Here is a 12,853-nt window from a genome sequence, read left to right on the forward strand (position 1 = left end):
GTAGATGAAAAGCTGCTACATCTTGTCTCCTCTTAGTAATATTTAAACTCTACACTGCCAAGCAATATTTAGCTTGCCTCACTGGACAACTAAGTGATGTCCACTCTGAATTCAAATCTCTTTCATTCATGGTAGCTGATCATTTGTTTTTTTAAAAAATGTTTCCTACTGTTCTATTGCTTGTTTTGAATGTTTTGCGCTGAATCAATCTGGAGTTGCAAGAAGTAGTAGTGAGTCGGTGGGCAGTAGTTACTAGTTGTGAAAATTGTGTGTATTATCAGGATTAGAGTGAAACATTATACTAAGCAGGCATCTATTTGAGCTCTGAGAAACTTCTAGCTGTGCAACTAAATTATAGTTTTTCACTTTCACTTTAGGATGCATTTGGAGACAGTATTTTGAGCTGTCAGTCAGCAGGATAGCCTGGTAGTTATCCCTTCTGATGGTGACCATAAGAACAATTTGAGATGTTGAATACCGAGCTTCAGCCAAAATCATTGGGGTGATTGCCATTTATATCAGAAAAAATCAATGCTGTAGCACAAAAACTTTTCTTACTGATTTCTTTCAATGCTGGTTCCTTTAGTAGTCAAAGTTTTTAAGATTTAATTTACCCTTTGTACAATAATTGAAATAGAGCCTTATTTTGTGATGAGTAAGTATGTGTGAATGAGGAAATATTTTGCCTATCCAATGACATTCATCTTTGTGTGTGATCCAAATGCCAATTTCATCTGTATCCAAATTCAGGAACTTGATATTTTCCTTGTTCTTCCTCCCTCCTTAAACTGTGATTGGAATTAAATGTAGAAATATGACTGAAATGTAAATCTGTTTTTGTTCACTTCAGGTGCTGATGGACTTGCTGGGGATTTGCAGTGTTTTCCGATTTGATTATTGCTCACGTCTCTGAAGGAGGGCAGAGGTAATGTTTTCATTCTTTTAGTCTGCCTGTAAACAATTTTGCCTGAATTGCATGGATGAATTTCAATAAAATGTAAAGTAGTCCAAGGTTGAGCTCATTAGAGATCTGGATCTTGAATTGTTTTGGAAGGATTGGTTATAGAAACTTGGAATCTCTTCGCTCCTTTCAAATTTGTCACAGCTGTTTAACGAAAATAAAGTAAACAGATTTTCCAGAGCATCATCCAGGTAGAGAAAGCTGCAAAAAAGAGGTGTGTAAATAAAATATTAGTGAGTTAACGCTGAGTGGCAGCGCGATCTGCTCTACTAAGTGCCCACTTAAAGAATTTGGATAACTTTTTTTTATCTTGTAGATTACAATAGAGACGCAGGGAAACCTGCAGCTTAAGAAATGTTATTTCTTATATTGAAATATAATTTGCACAAATGTGGAATGTTAATCATGGGCTGTATAATTAAAAAAAATTCAAAGAAAGTTCAACTACCTGCTTCAGTTTTCCAAACAATTTACTAAATGGGTGGCAAATGATATTCTATTCCTTGACTATCTCGCTGGACCACGGTTCTCCCAGTTTGGATATTTCATGTTCCTCAGTACTCCAATTGTTGTGATAATAATAGTAATAGAAGAAAATTGCATTGAAACGCAGGGAGCCTGCCCACAAATCTGTTCAGCAGTGCTTTGCAATAGCTGAGGGAACAATATTTAACCTGATTTGGGTACAAACATGTAGTTTTAAAAAAAAAATGGAGGATTTGTTGCAATGAATACTTGAAAATCTTTTACATTTTTCAATTTCTCAACATCTTTACAATGGCCTGACTTTGTACAGTAAAAGATATAGAAAAATGTTGAGTTACTATGGAAAAGCTGTCATCTTTTTCTGTCCGTTGTGCTATCCTCAGATGAGTGCGATAGCGTCTGCCATGTCAGCACTGCAGTCAAAGGTTGCTAGTGCTTGGCAGAGTTGGGATGCAAGAAAGTTTCTTCCGCCTTACAGCATTGTTTTTCACATGATGTATCAGATTCACCTTCTCTCCAGTTGACAGCAATTTTAACTCTCTCTGGTTCAGACGTACATGCAGGATTTGAGCCTCTTTTCATAGAGGGATCCCAGTATTGAATGATGGCTTGCCTGTGATTTCACACTTTAATGTGGCCTAACTCTGCTCCAATTGGTTAGCATTGTCATATAACAAATGTGCACAAGTTTGGTTAATCTGAAGCTACAAGTCCAGAGCTTTGATTTATGTGCACCCCTCACTTCAATATCCTGTTTTGGCTATGTGAATGCCGACAACTTTGCCACAGCCAGAGTTTGTCACTATCCGAACTTAATCAGAATGAAATCATAAGTTTCGACCATTGTAATGTATGTCCCTTTTGCCTCAGTACAAATTTGAAAACCTGAGGTCTTGGGTAATGCAAGTGGCTTCCTCTTTGTAGTTCAGTATTGATCTAGCCAGTGCTGATAGCAAAATAATCTATTTCCAGCCTTCCATTTAAGGTGAGGAGCAATTCGAATCTGAGCATTATTGGGAAAAAAACATTTTGTTGAAATTTTCCATCTAGCACTCATGACAATTCATGAGACATGCTGAACATATACATTTCAGACAGACACATGCAAACACTCCTCCTGTTTCAACGCAGAGTAGGTGACAACCGTTATCAGCTTCATTTCTAAAGGCAGTGCCTTGACCAGTCAGTCAACCTGCCTCGTTTAAAACTTGATTCTTGTCAATTAACTGTCAGTCTTTATTAACTGGTGCATTTCTCCATAACAACTCCTCTATCCATCACTGCACTTTCTCTCCAATTTAAGTGTTGATTTTCCCCTTTTCTGTAGTATTCTTGTGGATTGTCCTAATGAATTGCAAGGTGAAAAGCTTTGTCAGAATGTGTCTTTTGTCAGCAGTACTTGAGTTTGCATTTCCAGAAACCATTTCAAGGTTGTAAGTCTGCATAGTTTCTGGAGGAGTACCATGTGTCATCTGGAAATCTTCAGTACAACTTAGGCCTGTGAAGTACATTCCATTTCATTACGAATGCATTGGCAGCTACCGCATAATACTGAGGGTAATATTTAATACCAAATATAAGCATATAAATGGCATGATGAAATGAAAGTTGTGAATGAAAGTTTGTAACTTTAATGAAAATGTTTTTTATTAAAAAATAATGTTGAATTCAAACCTTGGCACACTTGCTTTTGACAGAATCTCTATAGGAGAAAGTGAGGTCTGCAGATGCTGGAGATCAGAGATGGAAATGTGTTGCTGGAAAAGCGCAGCAGGTCAGGCAGCATTTCTCCTGTTCCCTAGATGCTGCCTGACCTGCTGCGCTTTTCCAGCAACACATTTCCATCTCAGAATCTCTATAGTGGAGTAGTTTCTTACCATCTCAATATTTTCTCCCTTGTCCAAACTACAGTCTTTTAAAAAAACTCCATAGTGCCATCTAAATACTGCTACTTTATCTGTTATTTTCCTCTCCTTTTTTAGCTGTGGTAGTCCTTTGGACTTTAGCATAATTTTATAGTTTGGAAAATGTGCTTAGTTCATGAATAATGTTGTAATGTGTTTTGAGTCTTTTCTTGCAGGCAATGAATAGACCATAACTGAGCATCGAGTTTGATGGCACGGTGCCAGCTGCTGCACCTAATCTTCTGTAGGCAAACCTGCTAACCCTGTAACTATGATATTTAAAATCTAATTAAAGCCTTGTATAGAGTGCATCTGTAGGGTTTTACATAAGAAATGTATGTAGTATGCCCCTGTATCGCTACACGTGGGTTGCCAATAAAACAACATTACACACTTTTATGGAGGCAGAATTGACTAAGGAAATGAATGTTCACTTCTCCACCCTCAAGTAGAGACAGATTGAGAAACTTCAATCAATGTCAAAAAACAAACCACTAGTCTGGTATAAAACAGCTGGAGAAACCTAGTAGGTTTGGCAGAAACTGAAGAGAGAAAACAATAACATTCTAGATTCAGTTAACATTTTGGAATATTTAGGTGTAGGTATGTTTCATTTGCAATTTGGGCAAACAATCTACCAAAATAAATTCTTCAGCTTATTTCAGGAGCCAGCTTTAGTGTCTCACCCAGTGAATTGCATACCCATCTAAATAGTACTTATAGCGAGCAGATTCAACTTTAATCCTGATTGCATAAACCTACCCGCAATAGTGTTTCTTTGTTTAAAATCCCACCTGTAGAGTCGAGAGGTTTTCCTTAGACCTGAGTGCCAGGCTGGTTTTGTTGCACCACTCAAAACCCAAGTTTGCTGCGCTGACATTACTTTTTTGCTGTTATTTTTCTAATTTCATGTTTGATCTACTCACTCTCTCAGACACAACACATCAATTGCATTTGTTACAGTTTTTTTTTGTTGCGTTGCTGACCAGATTTCATTGTTATAATAGCAACTTTTATTTGGTACTTTTTAGTGAGATGCTTCTCCTTGTTAAACCCGATATTATCTTGCATGTGTGTCATTAGACTTGATCACTCACTCTATTACATTGTTGGTACTCTTGATAATCTTTAGCTCTATCAATTAAGGAAAATAAACTTTAGATTTATATTGGTCTTTTTGACATTATCAGTGAAGTACTTTAAGTGTAATTGTTGCAAAACAATGCTTTTGTGTCTGCATTTTAAATTCGTGCCCTTCTTGCTCCCAGATTTGATCTAATCCATCTCCGTCCTGGTCTCCACATGGTCTGAAATCCTGCAAAGTATAGTCATTTTAATCAACCTGTTTGGACATGTTGTGGTACATGTTTGGGCAACTTGAATCCAGTCCTTCTGGATCACAGGGAGATTTACTTCTGCATTGCAAGAGTCTGATCCTATAAAGTAAATATTTGGAGCAAAATGCCTTTTACTATTAATCTTTTTTGAATGCTTCTTCTATGTATCCATTGTTCTCTGTAGAACCTAAAACTTTGTTAATCTTTCATAACACGTTATCTTCACACTTGAAATGTATTTAATGATACATCCTGTCAGTGGCATTTTTATGTATTTCATTGTTTCCAATGAGACCTGGATGACTGAGGAACAATACCTAAAAGTAACTATTCAGACTATTCAATCCATTTTGTTAACTTAAAGTTCGGTGTATTCTAAGCATCCATCTATCTCTCAATCTCTTGTACCCCTTAATTATTTCTTTCTCCAAAAATAACTCCAGCTGTCTCTTGAATTTTCCAGGACTGTCTGTTTGGCTGTCGTTTGACATATTCACCGAGCTGCCAGAAATACACCATGCTCTTATTTCAGAAGTATTTTATTCAAAATGCACTGAACATTTAGCTCAAAATTTCGCTATGCAATGTTCTTTGCATTTGGTTGATTCAAGTTACTGGCTGATTAAAATTTAAGCATGAAGAGTTACTGTTAGGAGTGCTTAACAGCTATCAGTTTACTGAATTAGGCAGCTGATGACATTGTGATCTAAAACTCTTATTCTTAATCTACAACTCTGCACAAGTACCAACTTCCACCTTTCATTTCTTGATCCTCTCCCTATCCATAGACAACACTGCAGCTGTTTTTTTTAATTAAGCTATTCAGATATGTTATGTCAACTCTCTGGAAAAGGTAGGATTTGCACTCTGGCCTTCTGACTCCGAGGTGGGGTGTTACCGCTGCACTATAAGAGCCCAATTCTTCTGGTACCCACTCCCAAAACACCCATTACTTCAATGAGCTTCACCTACTTTGAACTGATTCGGAAACTATCCTGGTTTACACTTGGGACCTAATGTTTCTAGCATTGTCAAAGTGTAGGCTAGTTGAATCTGACCAGCTGGCTTTTCTCCTTCCACAGTTTAATCCATGTTCCTTATGAGAGTTGATAACTATTTCTACTCACTTTATAAACTTTGGAATTTTCGTCCTCTCTCAAAATGAAAATCCTCTCAATTTAAACTCTGCTCATTGCTTGGACATCTAAACCTTTTCAGTTGGTTTCTGTACCTCTTTCAGAGTCAGATGGTTGCACTGCTCAGTATTGCATGTAAATTACTTTTCTCTGTGGTATTTTCTGTATTCTTTCTGCATATCTAGTTAGTCTTATCACATCATGTTTGTCCATATTAAATGATGTCTACCACACCAGCCTGAACTATCTGGATCATTCTGTTTAATTTGTGTGCTATCCGAAAGTTGCACTGCACCACAATGTCCCCTTTGTTCTAAAACAGTGTGCACTTGGAACACCACTAGGATGTCTGCTAATGTGTTGAATATTTTAGTTGATACACTTCTATGGATATATAAAGAACTTAAAATTCGATTGCCAGGTTATTAACATAGCAGTGCAGTTCCTTTGAGCCCACTAATCTGGTCTTTCAGAACAGAAGTATTTTTTTCCCCAGATCTGGGAGCTTTATGACTCATGATTGCAGTGCCTGCAAACATTTCAATGTGTTGAGGCTTATTAATTTTGAATAAGATGGAAATTACAAGTCTAATTGCATAAAGTGGAAGCTTTTTGCTTGATATGGTGACTGCTGAATAAAGTATAAATTTTCCCTGTGTGAAATTGGCTATGAATAAAAAAATCCCTTTATTACGCCAATTTTTCCATTTGATTTACTTTCTTCCTGCTAAAATAGCAGGCTCTGCCAGGTGGAGCTCAAAAGGGATTGAAAAATACTGCTTTGGGTTATAGATTTCATGGTATGCTTTCAGTTAAATAATCCCAATTATATGGTGGCCAACCTAATGCAGAAGTAGAGAGGTGAATGGTAATTTAAAATGATTTGAGATTTTGCTCAATTGGCCAGGTGTCTGTATCTTAAACCAACAAGCAATGTTATGGCAATATGCTCCTATCACAAAAGTTTTTAAGATTTTCTTATTTGCTATTGGTATGAATCTTTGAATCTCATGGACTTGTTTCAATGACATTTCATTTTCTAAAAGACTAAATATTACTCTGCAAATGCTACTAATCTGAAATATAAACAAAAATGCTGGAAACAGCATCTGTGAAGAGAGAAACATAACAGTTAAGGTGTGCGACCTTCTGTCAGAACTGTATAATGTAGCAGGTTTTGAGCAAATCTAGATTAGAGGAGAGATAATGGGGAAGGAATGAAAGAGAGCCCTGGGATTGGATGGAAAGCAGAATTAATTTATTTATCAGCAATATCCTATTGTCACCTACTCTTGGAAAAATGACAACAGTGGTTCTAATGTAATGTTTGGTTCTGGCATAGTGTCTTTACCTGCTGTGGAAATACTTATGTTATTCCTCATGATACAATTTGGGGCGTAGGTTGTGTAGTATTGAAAGATCCAAGAGGCATGTCTGACCAAACATTAGACTTTTCAGTGAAAAGGAGCAGGCTTCCATCAGTGCATCATGCTTCAAGTAACCAGATTCAACCTGGAGACTGAGATCTTTGCACATAATTCACATGTAAGGCCTTGTTCCTCTAGCTTTCATTGCGTTTCATTGGAATATTGTAATAAACAGCTGTGAGATCTGAATGGAATTGAGAATTGAAAGTGTAAGAACTGGAGTCTGAGAGCTATGTTTGCAAACTGAAAGGAAGTGTTCAGCAAAGTGATCACTCAGACTTTGGCCTACTGAATGTAGAGGAAGCTGTAATATGTACAGTGATGCAGTATGCAGAGTTGAAAGATGTACATTCTTTCATTCAAGGAGTGATTATGGCAAGGTTGGAATTGTTTCAAGGAATAGTGTGGAATAGACTGTCACAAAGGAGTTCGGGAATACGGGAAGGGAAGTGATATTTTGGTGCGTGTGTTGTACTGGAGGTAATTAAAAAGACAGGTTAATTGCTCCATATAGAGGCTAGTGGCAGGAAGGTGCCCAGTCCCCTCTATCCCAGAATGAAGTGTGGAGAATTGGGTGGATACTGTTGGAGAGTTGCAGAAGAAAGGAATGCTCCTTGAGCCCCTCAAGCCTGTTCATCCATTTGACTAGATTATAGCTGGGAGAAAGTGAGGACTGCAGATGCTGGGGATCAGAGCTTAAAAATGTGTTGCTGGAAAAGCACAGCAAGTCAGGCAGCATCAAAGGAGAAGGAGAAGAATCGACGTTTCGGGCATAAGCCCTTCAGGAATGAGGAGGATGTGCCAAGCACGCTAAGATAAAAGGTAGGAAGGAGGGACTTGGGGCAGGGGCGTTGGGAATGCGATAGGTGGAAGGAGATTAAGGTGAGGGTGATAGGCCGGAGAGGGGGTGGGGGCGGAGAGGTCGGGAAGAAGATTGCAGGTCAAGAAGGCGGTGCTGAGTCTGAGGGTTGGGACTGAGAAAAGGTGGGAGGGGAAATGAGGAAGCTGGAGAAATCTGCATTCATCCCTTGTGGTTGGAGGATTCCAGAGAACACCTCTGGGACACCCACCCACACCAACCAACCCAACCGCCCCGTGGCTGAACACTTTAATTCCCCCACCCACTCTGCCAAGGACATGCAGGTCCTTGGCCTCCTCCATCGCCAGACCATGGTAACATGACGCCTGGAGGAAGAGCGACTCATCTTCCGCCTAGGAACCCTTCTAGGATTGCCTCATTTTCCCCTCCCCCACCTTACCCCAGCTCCAACTTTCCAGCTCAGCACAATCCTCATGACCTGTCCCACCTGTCAATCTTCCTTCCCACCTCTCTGCTCCACCCTCCTCTCTGACCTAGCACCTTTTACCCTCCTCTCCATTCATCTATTGCACACTCAACTACATTTTCCCCAGCCCAATCCCCCTTTTATCTCTCCACCTCCGAGGCTCTCGGCCTCATTCCTGATGAAGGGCTTTTGCCCGAAATGTCGACTTTCCTGCTCCTCGGATGTTGCCTGATCTGTGCTTTTCCAGGACCATTCTAATCTCCAGCATCTGCAGTACTCACTGCTGCCTATACTCAATGACCCTCCACAGCCCTTTGGGATAATTGCAATCTTCTGGGTGAAAGCCAACTCCTTTCACCTCTGTCCTAAATAGCCAATTACTTATTCTTAGGCTGTGTAAAGAACACCCAAGTTTCATTGCATAGCTGTACTTTCCAAACTTTCTTCATTTAAGAAACGCTCTGTATATCTATTCTTTCCAAAATGCATATTTCCATGTCATAATCCCATCAGCCATGTTTTTGTCCATTTGCTGAGCCTATCCAAATCCTTCTGGAAATGGTTTGCATCTTCAAGATACGTGTTCCTGCATAGCTTTTATTATGTTACAGGAGGAAATGGTAGCAATCCAGTGGTAATGTTGCTGGGTCTAGGCATTGATCCCCGTGGAGCCCCACCAGTCAAAGTCTGCCAATGTGAGAATGACCTATTTATTTCAACTCTTTTCTGTCTGTTAGACATGCTGGTTAGTCCATACCAGTACGTGCCATTCCCTTTAATGTGATAAAACATCCTAAGGAACTCCACACCAGTATTGTGAAATTTTGTGATATTGAGCCGCTAAAGGAGATGTCAATGCAGATAAATGAAAGGTACGTCAAAGAAGCCTAGACAGTTCGACCAGGAATAGGCTATTCGGCCCTTCTGAGTCTTTTCTGCCATTCAATATGATAGTGGCTGATTTTTGAACTCCGTACAGTGATCCTACTTCCTCTCCATACTTTTTTGATCTCTTCAGCCCCAAGAACTATATCTAACTGTGTCTTTTAAAATATGGAATGTTTTGGCCTCAGTTGCTGTTTGTGGCAGAATTCTACCGGCTCACGACTCTCTAGGTAAAGAAATTTCTCATCTTAGTCCTAAATGACCTACCTTGTATCTGTAATCTGTGACCCCATGGTTTTGGATCCCCACTTACTTTCAGTGACTAATGTCCAAGGCCCCCTCCGCCCAGGAAAAAAAACACATCTCTTGCCATTCAGATGATCTACCAAAATGGATAACCTCGCATTTATCTACATTATTCTTCATAACTGTGCATTTGCCCACCCACTCAACTTGCACAATCACACTAAAGCATTTCTGCACCCTTCTGACAGTTCACTCTCCAAATCTACTTTGTGTTTCTGCAAACTTGGAGAAATTGCATTTAGTTCTCTTGTCAAAATCATTTGGATGTATTGTCAATAGCTGGGGCCTAAGCAATGATCCCTGTTATACCCCACAAGTTACTGCCTTCCACTCTGAAAAAACCCATGTAGTCTTACTTCGTCTTCTCCATGCCAATTGGTTCTTCATCCATGTTGGTACACTGCGCAGAATTTGAGAAAAATTAAGGAGTATCATGAAGGAAGAAGGAAAGAGGCAGAAAGGTTTAAGGAGAAAGGGTTATGGGTAAAATCTTTGTAACTTTGCTGGAGTGAAGAAAATAAGGTACGTGCTGGACCCCCATTGACCAATCTTGTCTTTCCTACTTCCTTGCTCAATGTCTCTAGCCTTGCAAATTTATTTTATTCAAGTGCCCATCCAGTTTCCTTTCAAACTCCTGTTTTCTATTTGCAGTACCCTTGTGAGCAGCAAATTCCAGGTCAGTGATGTTTACTGCAGAAAATAAGTTGTTTTACACAACTCCAGTATTGCTTGCACAAAACCTTAAAATCTGTGCACAGCTGGCCCATAAGAAATAGGAACAGAGTAGACTATTTGGCCCATCAACCCTGCCCCAGCATTCAAGAGAATCATGGTCGATCTGACATTCCTCAGATCTACTTTCCTGCAATTTCCCTGTAATCCTTGATTTCCCCTATTGATCAAGAATCTGTTTCCGTCTTAATATACACAAGGATTCTGTCCCTCAAGTTCTCTGTAGCAAGTAGTTCCAAAAGTACTTAACTCTGAGAGAACAATTCCTCCTCATCTTGATCTTAAATTGGCGTCCCTAAATTCTAAGACTTGCCCTCTGGTCCTAGTCCCTCTCATGAGGGAAAGCATTCCTTCTGTATTTACCCTGTTAAGTCCCTTAAGGATTCTATATGTTTCAATACGGTCACCCCTCATTCTTTTAAACCCTACAGAGTAGAGTCCCAACTTGTTTAGCCTTTGCTCATAAGATGATCTGTCCATACTGAGGATCACCCAGATGAATCATCTGAACTGCATCCAGTAAAATGATCTCTTAAATCAGGAGATCAACTCTGCTGTCAGAACTCCAGGTGTGGTCTCACCAGCACTTTGTACAGTAGCAATGTGACTTCCCCACTCTTACACTCTAAAGCCCTTGAACCAGCATTCCATTAGTTTTCCACTAGCTTACCTGCTGCATTTGTGCGCTAACTTTTTTTGTGCTTCATGCACAATTACTCCCAAATGCCTTTTCTGCAGTTTTTCTCTTTTTAAATAATAATGTTCTTTTGTTCTCCTTTTCATATGAATAACTTCACATTCTCCCATTATTATACTCCATTTGCCAACATTTTGCTAACTCACATAACCTATTAGTATCTGTGTAATCTGTATCCCCTTCGCAACTTGCCTTTCCACCTCTTTTTGTATAGTCCTTATGTTATCACCTGATGGGAAGTGCTTTTCTTTGCCCCTTTATGTAAGCCTGTCACAATCATGTTAAATCTCTAATTCTTTCCTTGTTCTCCTGAGAGCTCGAGAGAGTATCTCCAGCTTGTCCTACCAAACTTGGTAACTGAAATTGAAAGCTTGTTAATTCACACTGTGGCCACTAAATCCGGTATAATTGGCAAATCTTAAAGTTTTACATTATACTCAAAGATTTACATAGAGCACAAAAAGGGTCTAATACCTTGATACCTTGTCAAACACTTCTGTAAAATTAACAGTCATGATTACTACATTGCTTTTCAGTCTGTTACTTCAAATTAAATGAGTCAAGCAAGATCTTTTCCAAATCTGTTGGCTTACATGAACCTCTAAGTGCTTGGTGATCTCTCTCTTCTTTTTCTCCACACCCCCACATTAGTATTCATGTAGTCTAGTCTTATTTCTGCTTGCACGATTTATAGTGAATGATAGTAAGGGCTCATCATTGTATCATCATCTGACTTGGTCTTGAATGATCGTGGGTGACCAGGACAAACCTTTTACACAAAAAAAAAATTGTACTTTGGAGCCACCACCAACTTTCAAGAAAATCTATGGCAAAGTGAAGATTATTCAGCTCATGAGAGTTTTCCAGGCTAATTCCATTTTCCACCTCTTGATTTGTAACTCTGTAGATGAGGGCACTTCAAATGAGTTAGCCATATCCTAGTTTGTTTTAGGTTCAGAATTTCTGCCTTTACTACCCTAGGCAGTGAGATCCAGACTCCTATCATCCGGGTGAGAAATGTTCTATTCAACTCCCCTCTAATTGTTTTACCAGTTACTTCAAATCTATACCTCATCATTATTTATCTCTGATAAAAGAAACAGATCCTTCTTACCCACTGCATCACTGCATTTTCCAGTTTTATACACCTCAATTAAATAGGCAGAAGTGAGGACTGCAGATGCTGGAGATCAGAGTCTAGATTAGAGTGGTGCTGGAAAAGCACAGCAGGTCAGGCAGCATCTGAGGAGCAGGCAAATCGATGTTTTGGGCAAAGGCCCTTCATCAGGATTAAATGTCCACTTGACCTACTTTGATATAAAGTAAGTGCTGTAGCCTATTTAATCTATTTATAATGAAAAATCTCAATTTCTGACAATATCCTGGTGAATCTCTAGATCCTCTTTAGTGCAATCATATCCTTTCATGCTCTGTCCTTTTGCAACATTCTAGCTATGACCTAACTGTCTCAGTAGTTCTCTCACTATATTCATTCTCATATTTACGATACCTTCGGCCGATAAGTTTCCCATACGCTGCCTTCAAAGATCTGAGTCTGCATTTCAAAGTCCTCTGCTGTGTTACAGTTCCCAGTTTTTTCTAATCAATCATTTGTGTATCCCCTTTGTTTGCTCTCTTTCAATGCATTATCATGCATTTCTTTGAAGATAATTTCATTTGTCACTTCTCTGCCAAT

The 12,853-nt window shown here is 39.2% G+C and overlaps 1 protein-coding gene across 13 annotated transcripts in view; it reads left to right on the forward strand.

The window, feature by feature from the left end:
* nacc2 (NACC family member 2) overlaps positions 1-12,853 on the forward strand; it is a 100,898-nt gene that overhangs the window by 11,320 nt on the left and 76,725 nt on the right. For 6 of the 13 annotated variants that reach the window (XM_087998264.1, XM_043720476.2, XM_043720484.2 and 3 more), the window contains exon 2: positions 851-925. The exons of 1 other annotated variant lie outside the window; for it this stretch is intronic. The gene's annotated coding sequence lies outside the window, so the exon portion shown is untranslated. Of the gene's footprint in view, positions 1-850; positions 926-3,527; positions 3,617-4,619; positions 4,795-12,390; positions 12,480-12,853 lie in introns of those variants that run through there. 6 more of the 13 variants (XM_043720478.2, XM_043720475.2, XM_043720481.2 and 3 more) reach the window with 3 other exon arrangements.

The sequence above is a fragment of the Chiloscyllium plagiosum genome, unplaced genomic scaffold (genome assembly GCF_037043375.1).
Source record: "Chiloscyllium plagiosum isolate Xiang-an unplaced genomic scaffold, Cpla_swu_hap1 HiC_scaffold_21, whole genome shotgun sequence".
Taxonomy (NCBI): Eukaryota; Metazoa; Chordata; class Chondrichthyes; order Orectolobiformes; family Hemiscylliidae; genus Chiloscyllium; species Chiloscyllium plagiosum.